Raw genomic sequence first — 16,510 nt, forward strand, 5'->3', positions numbered from 1 at the left:
GTAAGCTGATGGGTATTAATAGCCGACTTCATGTCCCCTACCGACCGCAAGCCAGTGCCAAGGTAGAGAGGATGAACGGGACTATTAAAAATAAGTTAAGTAAAATCATGGCAGAGACTGGACTAGGATGGCCAGAAGCATTGCCTTTGGTCCTACATAGCATAAGGACCACTCCTAGACCCCCTCTAAATCTGTCCCCATTTGAAATACTGTTCGGTAGACAACCTCATTTTATTATAAGTCCACAGGAAGACCTGAAGGGTAACAACGAGGTAACTGTAAAGTATCTTATATCGATGAGTAAGCAGTTAAAGCAACAGCAGCAGAAACTGAAATTGTTGTCTAATGATATGCTTGAAACTAACTGTCATGATGTTGAACCAGGAGAATATGTTATGATCAGAAATTTCTTGCGTTCAGGTTGTTTGACTGATCGGTGGGAAGGTCTGGGAGGATTGAAAAGGTTGTAGTGAGATACCTGAACTAAAAGAAACTTGCAGGTCTTGTTGTGACAATGGACGGGCCTGCTGTGTTCATTTTCATATTCTCTTTTAGAATGTTCACCATCTTGGTCGGTTCGGGAATATCCAATTTCTGTGATGGAAGACCGATCGAGGAAAGGGGAGCTGATGGCAGTGCTGAGGAGTGGAGTCAGGAGGAGTGCAATGCCAATCAGGGGAGTGTCTGACCAATCTTAGTACTGTTATTGTTAAGAGAGCTGTCATTCTGTATACTTGGGGACAGTGTGGAGGTTTATCGTCTGAAGATTCCTGTATTTGTGAGCTATATGGGTCCCTAGTTGATGAGAACTGTATCCAATGGTGACAACCTAAATATAACCCATACTGGGGTGGGTATCCTTTAGAGGATTATCATAGCATGGTAGGCAAAGTGTTAAATCAAACTGATTGCTGGGTGTGTTCACAAGTGCCACAGGGACAGCATAATGTAGGGTTGGTGCCATTTCCGCTGAATATCACGGAAATTTTAGAATTACAGAAAGGGAAAACATTGGATGGAAAGTTCCTCTCATCCAAACCACCTCATTTCAAACTCTATCAATTCCAAGTAGATAGATCACTTTTGTGTTTAAACATAACCAACCCTAATAAACCCGGGAGTTGGGAAGTGATGGGGAATAATCAGACAATGACCTTCTCACAGAGAGCTGATAATGAGTCCATAAACCATGAACTGTTACGCTCAATTAAATCTGGTGGGAAACATTTTAGGTATCGGTATACATTGAGTTCCACCAAAGAAATTGTTGGTAAGGTGCCAGATGGTTATTGTGCTAAAATAATACAGCCAGAGACTTACATGATGGACAGATGGAAGACCCAGAAATAGGATTGTTTGCAAGGGAAATGTCCTTAATGATAATGATGCATACCATTCCTTATGTTCTCCCTGATAATGTATATTTCATATGTGGAAGAAAAGCGTATAAATGGCTCTCCCCGAGTTCCGAAGGTTTGTGTTACCTGGGAAGAGTAGTCCCAGAAGTTATGACCCTCACACATGTTGAAATGCTTGGTATACATAAGAACACACTGTCACCATATCTTCACATGCAATATGAACACAGAGGCAAAAGAAATATGATACCTGGTGACGTGCATAAAGCCACTCAGTTAATCAGTGAGACAACTGGCTTTCAAGTTTTAGTCGCATTGGATCCCACCAGGATTGCTCGGGGTACATTGAATTTTAGATATATTCAGGAACTTGCTAAATTGATAGATAATATCACTGAGATGTACGATGACACATTCAGGTATACAGGGAGAGAATTGCAAGCGTACAAGAAAGAACTGGTGCAACACAGGCTAGTGTTGAATTATTTAACTGCTGTTACTGGAGGGTATTGCGTAACGTTAGCCACCCAGTTTGGAGTAAAATGTTGCACCTATGTCACCAATGATATCAGCGACCCTAAGGAAGTGATAGACCGGAAGATGGATGAAATTCTGCAGCTAAAATGGGAGTTTCGTAAGAACCATAACGCTTCAGTGGCTGAAGTAGGGGAAAAGATGGGTTTCATGGCTGAACCCAGTAAAATGGTTCTCAGGTCTAGGGGAATGGGTCCAGGAAGTGATCACTAGCATAGGCAAATTCTTGATCCTTATACTAATTGTCATCATAATAATTGGCATATGCGTCCGGTGTGTTCCTATTGTGTTGAAGTGTGGAAAATGTAAAAATAGAGTAAAACGCAAGAACGAAAGTATAATGGTGGTCAGAATTGGCAATATGAATACGGAGATAAATATAGAACTGCATTACAACCTTGAACTAGGAAATACCATCATTTGATGTATTATATTTAGACATGCATAGAATGTACTATTGAAATGTTATTTTTAGAACACCTCAGATAATGTAAAGTCTCAATTCCCCTTCAAGACTGCTTTTATAAGACTGGTGCATTCCCACACTTTTCACATGATCTTTCAAGATCCGCGGTGTGCGTATAATAGTAGTTTTATGTCCCCACCCAGAGACACATTATTGATGGATAAAGAGCACAATTGCGCTGTTAACCAGTCACATATTAGCGAATGCATAAGATCCTATATGAAAACACCGTTTTGTAGCTAAATGCGCACGCATCTGTCCCCAGTTAACTAGCGTCTTTATATCAAACCCCGCATACTCATACATTACATATTCACATACAAGGTTTCATAAGCTCTAAGGTATAAGATTTAAGTTTGTTCATTTAGTATAAATGCTATGAAATAAAGATTGTTTGGTAACTAAGGTTTTATACATGATAAGTAAGCCGTGTTTGGTTTTGTACTGATGCGTACTCTTTCCACAGTATTCCGGTATTATCGGTGGGGAGATCGCATCATACATTCTCAACTTATGGACCGCAGAGACTTCAAGCAACAAAATGTATATGATATGAATAAGTGTTAGGAAGTTGCATGTGGCGGGAATCTAGGGACCCTCAGTTGTTGGAGGCTGGGTTGTGTCTATTTGAATCAGCCTGTTAAATGCTCTGTAACAGATCTATGTACATATATATATAAAAAAAAAAAAGAGAGAGATGATATATATATATATATATAGATATATATATATATCTCTATCATCTCTCTCTTTTTTTTTTTTTTATATATATGTACATACATAAGTGTATATATTATAAATATTAGGCGTATATTATTAAACTAAATGCAAAGCCTGCCCTGTATTATGTATAACATACACACACACACATGATAGATGATATATATATATATATATATATATATATCATGTGTGTGTGTGTATATATAGAGTTCACTCTAGGTCCGGCAGCAGGCAGGACGCCGAACCTAGAGTTAAGGCACTTTCGCACAGCGGCTGACAAGGGGGCGTGGCCAAAGAAAAGGGGCATGTCTTTATGAAGTATCCCCTTTTCGTCACTCCTGGGGGCGTGCCCGGCACTTACTGACATGCCGGGCAGCTCCCAAGCGCTGCGGTCACTGTGAATGGATGCCGGGCACATGCGCCCGGCATCCATTCACCGGCTGTGACCGCTGTGCCGCCTTTTTGACCACCCACGGGACACAGCAACCCACGGGTGGAGGCAGAACCTGCAGGCAGTCTCAGCGGGCCGCCACGATGGAGTTCAGGGCGCCTTCTGCCCTTCAGAAATAGGGCAGGGCGCGACGCCCCGCTAAAACAGTCTAGCGGGAACACTATATATCTATCTATATATAGATATAGATACAGTACACATTTGTATATCTTTCTACAAATATGTATGCATATCTATATATATTAAATAAAAACTACATGTTTATAAATAAATATATACTGTATATAGAGAGCATATATATATATATATATATATATATATGCTCTCTCTCTCTATATACATATACATATATATATATATATATATATATATATATATATATATATTTATATTGTTTATAAATATGCATGTTTGTTGGTTTGCCATTTTATGCTTTAGCACATCTTTTACACAATATAGGGGGGTAGAGACTTTTTCAACATGAGTGGGTTCCGTAGAAAACGTCAGAGTCAATAACATTATTTATTTATTTATTACCAGTTATTTATATAGCGCACACATATTTCACAGCGCTGTAGGGAGAATATTTGGCCATTCACATCAGTCCCTGCCCCAGTGGAGCTTACAATCTATGTTCCCTATCACATGTGCACACACTTACACACTAGGGGTAATTTTTGGTGTTGGAAGCCAATTAACCTATCAGTATATATTTGGAGTGTGGGAGGAAACCGGAGTACCCGGAGGAAACCCACGCAAGCACAGGGAGAATATACAAACTCCACAAAGTTAGGGCCATGGTGCGAATCGAACCCATGACCTCAGTGCTGTGAGGCAGTAATGCTAACCATTACACCGTCTGTGCTGCCCCAGATCTTGCTGTGTTACTCTCCAGCCAATTGCAGATGAGTTGATTTGCTTTGGCACAAGCATTGGCAGGTCTGTGAGCACAGAGGATGGTGCTGTGCTGGCAGGGTGAACCCCACAGAGAATCAGCTGGCCCACCGCAGTATAAAAGCAGCTTCAAGGACCAGGGTGGTGGCTCCATCCTGTTGTGGACTTAAAGTAAGTACGAGGAGTTTGGTACCCTCAGGGACACATACTTGGGTAAACTTTTAAACTTATTTCCTTAACCACCCTTTTTCCCCACACTCACTGCTGTCAGTGGCTGAGATGTGTGCCACAAGCTGGCATTCCAGCTGATGCCCTGCAGAACTGTAGTGACATTATTGGCATAATATATATTGGGTGGGAACTGCAATGTGACTTAGAGCCGTATTCATTTAGAAGCGAAAAGTCCTGTACTTTTCACATGCCAGACTTTTTGCCGACATCGCTGGTTTTGCATGGGAAAAAGTATCGCGCTTGTCCCCATTTATCCCCGTATTCAACTCCAAAGGATGCGAAAACGCGTCCCGGCGAAACTCACACAGGCGAAAAGTGCTTGCAGATATGGGGAAATCAGCCTGACGCCCCCCAATAGATGTACAGCAAAAAGGAGAGGGGGGGGGGGAGGAGCAGGTGCACACTATAAGCACTAAGAAAACAAATAATCAAAAATATCTATAATAGACTGTAATAATTAACATGGTTTTAAATGTAAGGTTTCTTAGTACATGTTTGGCCAAAGATGTTTGCCCACCTACCACGTCACGGTGAACCTTATACAGGTGGGTCCCTAACATCTCTAATACTAACACACTAATTAATTTATCAAGGACTTACCTATCATAGAGCCCATTAGATGTGTGTACTGCAATGCAAGGACCCATACCAGTTAAAATCACCTGGGGCAGGCAGGAAGAGTGCTAGCCCAAAGAAGGGGTCTCACCTTCAGAGTGTACCTTAAATACACACACACAGGAAATGGGAGGGGCTGGGCTGCACATCTTAATATTAAACATGATAATAGGTGCTACCATGCTGAGACCAGTAGTTCTACAGCAAAAAGGAGAGGGGGGGGGGAGGAGCAGGTGCACACTATAAGCACTAAGAAAACAAATAAGGTACACTCTGAAGGTGAGACCCCTTCTTTGGGCTAGCACTCTTCCTGCCTGCCCCAGGTGATTTTAACTGATATGGGTCCTTGCATTGCAGTACACACATCTAATGGGCTCTATGATTGGTAAGTCCTTGATAAATTAATTAGTGTGTTAGTATTAGAGATGTTAGGGACCCACCTGTATAAGGTTCACCGTGACGTGGTAGGTGGGCAAACATCTTTGGCCAAACATGTACTAAGAAACCTTACATTTAAAACCATGTTAATTATTACAGTCTATTATAGATATTTTTGATTATTTGTTTTCTTAGTGCTTATAGTGTGCACCTGCTCCCCCCCCCCCCCCCTCTCCTTTTTGCTGTAGAACTACTGGTCTCAGCATGGTAGCACCTATTATCATGTTTAATATTAAGATGTGCAGCCCAGCCCCTCCCAGTCCCCAATAGATGCACTGACATGGGAGATCACTATGGATACACCCGAATAGCCCTGCTGGAGGTATTTGGGGTGCTTAAATGCTCTCAATTGGTGCTATTTTGTGTCTTTGCACAAGTGTTGAAGAATAGCATTTTGCAGTTTTTTTGCCAAAAATAAGTAGTCCCTGCAAATTTGGGGTACGTGAAAATGGGTGCAGCATGGTTAAAAATTGCTAAAGTGAGGTCTTAAAAAGCGTTAAAAATGCACATTCAGCAAGCACCAGCAATCAACAAAACACCTCCCCCATACTTGCAGACCCCCCCAAAGTCTATTTCCCTAGTTTTTAAGTTTGTACCCCAACTTTGAACTTTTTCGCCCCATTTTTCAAAGTCCTTCTTTGGGGTGTTCTTTAATTATTTTTTTGGATTTTTTTTACGTAGTTTACCTTTGGGGACCTGTCCTAAGAATGCATGGTGGTTTCCCCACCTTTGCACCCCAAAACAGCAATTCTGCACTTTTTTCCGCCAGCTATTCATAGGCGAAACTTTTCCGCTGGGTACACTGCATTGCGTTTTCGCACCAGCGAAAAGTCGCAACAATTGAATACGGGGATAACTTTCTGCTGGCGAAATGTCACCGGCGAAATTTTTTTGCAAACAACGGCTGTTTTGCCGCCAATTGAATACGGCCCATAGTGTGTTCCAGGGCACTAAAATGTGGAATAGGGCCTGATTCTCAGGCGGATGTAGAAGCACATGCAGCAGCGTCTATTGGTGGTCACCCACCTGCGGCTTTATGCAAATGTCTCTACAAACTGTTTCCCTTCTGTACATCCGTGGTGCCAAATGCACTTTCAAATACCCATGCACTCTGCAATACAGAGTGGTGCATACGCCACCATCGGTCACACCAATCCTATGGCAGGTGCTGTTTCTCCTATGTCCTCTTATGCCTGCGGCTGTGCGTCTGCGTACACTGACACTCCCATGAAACTCTCATAACACACCCATTACACAAACCAGTCACCACACAGGATCACTCATCACTTTTCCACAGCATTTCTGATACTGTGAGTCTCGATTACAAAAGCACCTTTTTCTGTGCGTACCGCATGCTCCGTAGGGGTGTTTAGAAATTTTGGAGCATGCGTAGTAGAAAAAAATTGTTTAACTACGTGATCATCTGCATTGTGCATGGTTCTAAGTCAGGTACAGACTGTGTACTGGGGTACTGTATATACTCGAGTATAAGTCGACCCGAACAAAAGCCGAGGTACCTACTTTTACCACAAAAAACTGTGAAAACTTATTGACTCGAGTATAAGCCTAGGGTGGGAAATGGCAGCAGCTGGTAGTGCCCCCAGTAGTAATTCCCCCTGGTTGTGCCCCCAGTAGTAATCCTTCCTGGTAGTGCCCCCAGTGGTAATCCCCCCTTTCAGTGCCTCCAGTAGTAATCCCCCCCTGGTAGTTCCCCCAGTGGTAATCCCCCCTTTTAGTGCCCCCTGTAGTAATCGCCCCCCTGTAGTAATCGCCCCCTGGTAGTTCCCCCAGTGGTAATCCCCCTTTTTAGTGGCCCCAGTAGTAATCGCCCCCTGGTAGTGCCCCCTGTAGTAATCGCCCCCTGTAGTCCCCCCCCCAGTAGAGAGAGACGTAATAAGAATAAAAATAAAAAAATCACTTACCTGAAACTCCCGCTCCTGGTCCCGCCGCTAACAGCTCTTCCAGCCACTTTGCATGGGAGAGACGTCATTACTCATGACGTCTCTCCCATTACCCACTGCGGGAGCCGGAAGATGGCTCCCGCAGTGGGAGCAGCAGCAGCCGATGAGAGTCTGACAGACTCTCAGCGGCTGCTGGTTACAGCAAACACGCAGCTGCCGGCTCCGGCGGCTGTGTGTTTGTGCTGTGTAGCGCTGACCGAACTCCGTCCGGTCAGCGCTACACTTCACTCGAGTATAAGCCGAGGGGGTACTTTTTCAGCACAAAGAATGTGCTGAAAAACTCGGCTTATACTCGAGTATATACGGTACTTCTATTTGGCATAATGTGTATCGCAATGTGGCATAATATTGTATGACAGTGGTTCCCAAACTGTGCGCCGTGTGTCCCTGGGGTACCTCAGGACACTTGCACGGGTGCTTCAGGATGGTGGTCCAGCACCAAATCAAATTATTTATGGTCAATGTAATGTAAATATGTGCACAAACAGAAGCACAAACCTGTCCACCACTATATAACCAAACCTAAGGATGACAGGTCAGCACAATTTACTTCACTGTACTACATAACTACATTTTATTCTGAATTTCTCAATAACAAACGTTTGGCTTAGGGGTGCCGTGAAAACAGTGCTGATACACTAGTGCATTCAAAAAAGTTTGGAAACCACTGCTGTATTCATTGGTGTCACACTCACAACTAAATAAAATGGATGGTGATTGTTTTAACATCTTCAGTGTGTTGAAAGGGAAAAAGTGAGATTTGGTGGTGGCAGGATGGCAGTATGTGCACAGATTTGGTGCTTCTGTTTCGCCTTTGGAAAGTGATATAAATAGAAATTAAATTGCGGATGTCTTACCTTCCATCCAGGGCCATCCATTATTCTCCCCTAACAGTCCTCTGCCCTGCATGCATGCAGTGTGTGTATATGATTTACTGCTCCTCTTGGGTGCTCCAGAATGTTTGTATAAAATGTTGTGCACTAATTAAATTAAGCCTCTACACTGTGCTCTACGGGAATGTTTGTTACACTATTGTTTTGATATTTTTCTCAAATGTTTTACATTATGATGGGACTCTGAAACCATGAGGTAGGACCTCAAATTTTATACATTATGGGTCCCTTGCATGGTGGTTGACAGTAGGCAACAGCTATGCCTTCCATGGTGCTAGCCACACCCCCTGTGCAGACCTCATAGCACTGGTTACACCCACTACCCACATCAGAAGTCACACCCCCACCATGCTGGTCACACCTTCTGCGGAAGCACAAATAGGCCCATCAGAAAGGTCAGCTCCAGGCCCATGTGGACCTTAATCTGGCACTGCACACAAGATATATACATACTTACACACAGCATATACACACACATACACAGCATACATTCATACATACAGCATATATACACACACATAAGCATACTTATACACAGCATACATTCATACATACATCATATATACACACACATAAGCATACTTATACACAGCATACATTTATACATACATCATATTATATACACACACATAAGCATACTTATACACAGCATACATACATACATCCATACATACATAAGTACACTTACCAAGGGCTGATGAGAGAGAAGGAGGAGGGTCACCGCTGGAGCCCAGCGGAGCTGCTACTGCTCGGCATGCAAAGCAGCTCCCTCCCAGCTGAAGACGTAGGACTTGGAGCTGAGCCAGATCCGCTGAGCACCTGCACCAGGACGACCGTGATGGCCCTTCACTGCCCGGGAGCATCAACACAGCATGACAAGAAACAGCGGGAGCCGGGAGCTGTGATGACTGGGAGACACGCGTCTGCTCCACCCCCTACTGCCACCGACCCGAGATGCCCCCTCTGAACCAATCGTAGCGCAGCAGGGATTGTGACACAGCAGCGCCACCGGCCTGCTGCGGCTGCACATGCATCCTTTGTAGAGAGCTCTGCCAATTAGAGCTCGTCAGTGGAACCGCGGCAACTCCGTCACGCCCACAGAGCAGTGCAGAGACGGAGACAGTGCTGTCTCAGTCTCTAAAAAACAAATTTTGTCCATCAGGGGGGGTTTCTGGGTGCTCAGAAACCCCCCCTGCGTGCGCTACTGTTTCCAGAGCATTGGAGCAAGTCCGGGAGCCTGGAGGAGCAGCAGAAGAACCTAGCACTGCCCTGGACATATATGTATATATTGGGCTCTATAGCAGTGCATCCCTAACAGTGCATGTTTTCCAGATCTCCTAGTTGGTGCACAGGTTATTTATTACTGGCTGATACATGTTAAACGATCCACAAGTGGTGCTAATTATTTCATTTGTGATACTGAAAAGTACATGTAGCACTAGTAAAATTCTATTATATTACTATTTCTCATGTGGTCATGGTATGTGCTGGGGAGGGGGGTTCCAGGCAGACGGAAACCCCGCCTGCGTTAGCCTAATGCGCAGCCACAGAAGACCACTGATCCATATCCTCTGGGTGGTTTGGGTCATCTGGCACAGCTGTACCTGTTGTCCTTTGTTGGCTGGTTTTGCATCTTAGAAAATTATGCAGAACACAGCATGCCATGATGACTCAGTCGAATTTGTCCACACGCAGATTGATGGCTGTTTGGACGATTCTGAAGCGATTGCTTGAGATCCCAAATGCATTTTCCACAATCCGGCGTGCACGTGACAGTCTGTATTTGTAAATGCCCTTCTCCTTGGATTCTTTTGGACGGTTTTCTGGGCTGCGCATTAACTGGAACAAATCTTCCATTCTTCCTGTTCATGGTCCTTCTACTCCGGTTTGTGCTGTGAACACCCCCTTAGAATGGACCTCCAGGTTTAAATATTTGGGAATTTGGGTAACATCATCTATGTCGGACTTTGTCCCGCTTAATGTCCAGCCACAAGTTGACTTTCTGAGATCCAAGCTGCACGTCTGGAATAAACTTCCTTTGACCGTTACAGGTCGGGTGAATTTGGTAAAAATGATAGTTCTCCCAAAATTTTTGTATGTTTTTCAGCAGGCCCCTGTATATATCTCTCCTCGTATATTTCGATTGATAGATAGTTATATCTCCTCATTAGTCTGTGCAGAAAAACGTCCTCGAATAAAACTTAAAACCCTATGTAGACCTAGAGGGTTGGGTGGCCTAGCATTGCCGAATTTTCGCCTTTATTATTTGGCCTCTCAATTAGTTCATGTACGTGGATGGGTTTTGGGTGATGAGAGCCAGGATCTGCCTACTTTCTTGGTACATACTGTTTCTAGTAGACATTCCCCTTTACAACTCCTACTTGATGACAGGTGCCCTAATGGGGGAGCTACATTGGTGACACAGGCTCATATATTGTGGAAACAGGCCTGTGCTTTAGTGGGGGCAGAAGGTATTGATCCTGATTTGTCTTTATGGCATTCGTCCACTCTTGGAGAGCTGGCCCTATTCGATTGTAGCTTTTTGTGGTCCAGGAGGGGGGTTTTCTCCCTCTGACAGTTGTATAGTGATGGGGTCTTCAAAACTTTTGACACTGTTAGGACTGAATTTGGGGTTCCGAATTCTATGTTTTTTCGCTATTTACAGCTTCGACATGCCCTATCTGTCCAGTTTTCTTCTGGCCCTCTGCAATTTACTCCTGATCCTGTTAGGGCTATGCTGCAAGCGACTAGTGGTAAGAGATTGATTTCTCGAATATATTCCTACCTCCTAACCATTAACTTAGACTTAAATGGGTGGATGATTTGGGTCCATTAGATGATGAAGAGTGGTCTCTAATGTTGAATAGTCCTGTGTCTGCCACCTCTGCAGTGCGATTTCAACAGATACAATTTTTTTTATTACACAGGGTGTATCTCACGCCCTTATTATTGAGTAGATTTGGAACTGGAGCTTCTGATAGGTGTCCTAAATGCTCTACTCCCCAGTGCTCATTTTGGCATCTCCTCTGGGAGTGTTCTGCTGTCCGGATGTTTTGGACCCAGGTCATCAACTGTGTCACAAACACGGAACGTGGTATCCCCCTTTTGTCCCCTAAAATGTGTATTTTTGGATTGGGTCTCTTGGACAGGGCCAATCGTTTAATGGTCCAATATGTGATTAATGCAATGATTCTGGCAAAGGTTTGTATTGCCCGCACTTGGATGGCATCTAGGGGCCCTACTCTTGCTGAGTGGTGTGGGTTGATGAATGAAATGGTGGGCCATGAACGATTTTTATATACTAAGCGTGACCATATTCTTAAATATGAGCATATTTGGGGCCCATGGATTTCTTCTTCCCATTATATTACTGGAGGTGGGGAGGTCTCAGACGCTGAGGGGCTGGCAACCGGCGAGACGGCATAATGATGTTTTGATATTCTGAGTTTTTGGTTATGATTTTTCTGCTGAATTGAATGGCTGAGATTTATTTTGTGCAGATATTTGATCTGTATTACTTATATACTGAATTTGATTGGGTATTTGTATTAATGAGAGTATATGTTAATGGCTGATTATTATTATAATTTGTGGGGATTTTATTTATTTTTTTGGGGTGGGGGATTCTGTTTTTTTTTTTTTCTGTATTGTGTTTTGAAAACAAAAATGTCCTATAAATAAACAAAATAAAAAAAAATGCGCTTCTCCTTTGTCAGTCCCCTTTGCGCATATGGCTTCATAATATGTTCAAGGAGTACAAAGGCCTCATCTGCCACAGACACAAAATTAAGCCCGTTCTTCGTTTCCTCAACAGATGGCAAGTTAAGGTTTTTAGAAGTGAGCTTCTTGAGTTGTCTGTTAGAAGTGTAGTACCCCCTTAGTTATGGGGTTACCCCTTAGACAGTTAGGGCTTCATTTACATACTGCAGCCTGTCAGTTTATTTTTTATTTTTTTTCAGTTGATACAGTACCATTAGCCCATAGGCAGATACCGTGAACTTTTATTGACCCTACACCTGTCAGCCCCTACTGAGAATGTGCGGACAAGGGGGAAGAATTCATCCCTTGGTCAGTAACCCATTTTTGAGGGAAAATCCTGCCCCACTCATTGGTAGCCTGGGTGTCAGAGATCCTTGTAGGTGGCCTGTTGCTGGGGGGTCCCCTGTCCACTCAGAGAATCTGAACAATCAGGGAGGAGAAAGAGCGGAAGGTTATAAAATAGCAATCCCCTGGAGGGGAGAAGAGTGCCCTGATGGGAAGGAGTTGGGCAGGAGGAGCTGCCATGTAGCTTATATAAAGATTCAAATACCTGCAGGAGAAAGAGGAGAGGGGTGTCCTAGCCAGTAGTAACCCAGATGCAGAGCGCTGCCACAGTGAAAGTATCCCAGCTGCAAACAGCTGGCACAAAGACCCCACAAGAACTCCTAGCTGTAAGGACCATTGAAGAACTACTGGGAGGACCCCCCAGTATGGAAGAGCCCCCTGCTAAGTATGAGGGCTGCACTGTCGCTGCCTGCTGTTTAGAGGAGTACCCCACTGGAGTGTTATACCAAGCCCCTACAAGTGCCTTACCGTGGATTATAAATACTATACTCTGCAGCAGAAGAGGAGTACCCCACTGGATTGCCATACCAATCCCCTACAAGTGCCTGAGGTGTAATTACACTCACCCTGGAGGCTAAAGAACCCTGCTGAGCCTGCCCCTGCAGGACCTCCTAAAATAATCACCATCTGTACCTGTCAACCACTGCACCAGAAGAAGACTGTTGCTGCCGGGACTTGCTGGGAGAGCCGTAGGACCCCTTATGCTGTGGGCTGCCCGGAGAAGTGCCTGAAGACACAGAAGATCGGCGCGGAGGAGCTGCCTGTGGGATCAAGGGGAAGGAGCCCACACCGCGACTTGTCCACCAGCGCTGACCGAAGGGATGCCCCTGGAGCAAGGCTACATTGGAAGACCCGAGGACAGTGTGCAAGGGAAGAGACCACCCCAAAGGAAAAGGCTCAAGGACCCCTGGGCTACAGTAACTTCTCTGCCAGACAGAGCCCTGAGAAGGGGAATTTTCCCTGCAAGCATCCCTGTGTACTGACATCTAAGGACTGCTTCTTGGAGCTCTGGAGCGGGGCCTTGCATCATTGGATTTCATGGAGGCTGAACAGCTACATTTTGGGGTGAGAACTCTGCATTTCCCGGGTACCTGTCCATGTGCCTTTCCCCCTACCTTCCTCCTTTACTACCTCCCTCCACCCTCCGTGCCACCAGTAGATTTGTCCCATTTAGAGAGCCCTGTATATATCCTGGGGCAGAATGAGGGATTTCTTTTCCACTTAGCACGCGGCCATGTTTAATAGTTAGTGAGTAGTACACTTAAGTGCCTGGGTTTGGTGTGTGATATTACCTAAGCAGTTATTAGGGGGGAAGAAGAGATACGATACCCCCATTTCTCATATTCTTTGCTTATCTGGTGTTTTATCTTTCTTGTGAACCTCCAGTTTATGCTGAGAGGGGACGTGATTTGGGCTATTGTGTCAACTCATGTCTGATGCAATTGTAATTGCTGTAAATGCTGGTTTGATTTATTGTAATGTACTGTATATCCATTCTGGCCGGTTCCTCATTTGAATGTTGCATTTCTCAAATCCCTGTGTATTTCTACTGTTATACATTTTAAATGCTGGGTCTGTAATGCAATGTATATGAATGTAATGTTTCTTTAACCCTGTGTAACCCCGGCTGGCAATTCAGGTGGTAATAATTCATGGCATAGGCATTTAGGATGTGTTGTTTTCTGTGACTATTAGCTGTAATTGGCCGGTGAACTACTGCTCTCAGCAATGCCTATGTACTGTGTTAATTTTTCCCACCAAAGGCACTCATGCTAGCAAAAGACTGATTTTTAGCTGCACTTGGCCGGTGAACTACTGCTCTCAGCATAGCCTATGTACTGTGTTCATTTTTCCCAGCAAAGGCCCTCATGCTAGCAAAAGACCGTGATTATTAGCCACAATTTACTAGTCAAGTGTACTACTGTTACAAACATTCTACTTGGTCAAGCATAGATAGTGTTTCCCATAGTTGACCTTTACTTGCCAGCTGGGGTCACCAGTAAAGGACAGGGAGGTTTTAAGTAGTTCTATCAGTATTGGACGCTATGAGTTTATATTCTGTCAATGGTTTATATTTTATAGTACTGTTGATTATTCACTTGCAATAATAAAATTACGTTGTACCTTCCCTCATTGTGTCTGTCAATGTGTCTGTTTAAAAGGGAAACACATTGCTTGCCCCTCTGATTAAATTCGAACCTGATCCCTGATAAAAATGGGACATTACAGAAGGACCCACCATCCGAAGCACAACCATTCTTTACAAAGTCCACAAATAGGAATTCATTGTTGGCATTGACCATGGCCATAAGAACAATGCTAAAGAATCCCTTGTAATTATAGTAATAGGATCCATTGTTGGTAGGTGGCTAACCCCGCAGTTAGAGAATTTCCACCGGCTTTCAACTCTGCAGCAATAGCTTTCCATTCCTTGACAGGTGAAGGGAACTAGTAAGGGAATAGAAAAACAAAAACAAAATTAATACATGATCATTAACAAAACTTTATTGTTTTACAGATTTCTACCCCTGACTTGGAAGTCGATCTGACCTCTGATTGATCCAACATTGTCTAGAGTGAAGGGGACTGTAGCACACCAAAGTAGCGGCTGTACTATGACCTCATTATACAGGACAAAGGTAGCCAACTAAGCAAATGTACAATAATATATGAGCCACTATCCTCCCACCCCATCAATACCTCAGCCCCCACCCACCTATCCCTGCAGAACTTCGAGGGGCATGTTTTTTAGCAATGCTGCAATCAAACGTGACACAAGAGCAGCCTAATTTGTATAATTTATAGTGTTTTTTTATTTGGTACCCATTTATCGACAAGTTTTATCATAGCCAAAAACTTGGTGCTCTATATATGGTGCTCCTGCGACTCATGTGACTAATGCCAATACACACTTGCCATAATGGCTGTTTGCAACACCATATATCATAGACCACCAAAGTTATTGGGTATGATAAAACTTGTCGATAAATGATGTTTAAAGTTTTAAGGAGAAAAGGTTTAATGGTTAGTGACATTAACCAATGTTTTATCTGCACATATTTAATTTGTGCATCTTAACTAGGGATGTGCGCAGGACCAGTTTTGCCGGATTTGGATCTAATTCGTCGTCCAGCTTTGGATTTGGAATTGCCAAACTGCGGTGACTGGCTTTTGATTTGGATTTGGATTTTTTTAGAAAAGTTGGCAAAAAAAGCTAAAATCACATAAATTGGGCTTTTTTTTGTTCCTAGAGTATTATTAACCTTAATAACATTAATTTCCAGTCATTTCCAGTCATTTTTGACCACCTCACAGCTCACAATACTGTTTTCACCATTATTGGCCAAAGGCTGCAGTGAGCTGGCTGGATACTAAGCGACAGAGCAGCAGCACATACACCACAGTTTTTTTAAAGCACATCTACAGTATGAAACATTGGCACACAGCAGTGGCAGAAATGAAAAGTAGTGCTTGTATACACAATGGACTTATGCCCAAGCAGTCACGGTGCTTGTATACACAGTGGTCTTATGCCCAGGCAGTCACAGTGCTTGTACATACAGTGGGGTATGGTCCAAGGAGTCATGGTGCTTGTATACACGTGGGATACAGCACCAAAAAAAAAAAGTTTTGTATTTTTTTTATACATTTTTGAACTTTTAACTTTCTTGAAGGTTTTTTTAACTTTTTGTTACTTTTTATTTAAACATTTTTTTTGTACACACAGCAACTTGTAAGTCTGGAGTCTTTGGACACAACCACTTTAATCAGAGCATAGCGCAGCGTACATCAGCGTGCGGTCAGTGCCCCCTTACATAGCCACTTGATCAGCAGTGTGCAGC

The sequence above is a fragment of the Taudactylus pleione genome, unplaced genomic scaffold (assembly GCF_031769625.1).
Source record: "Taudactylus pleione unplaced genomic scaffold, aTauple2 ptg000054l, whole genome shotgun sequence".
Lineage (NCBI taxonomy): Eukaryota > Metazoa > Chordata > Amphibia > Anura > Myobatrachidae > Taudactylus > Taudactylus pleione.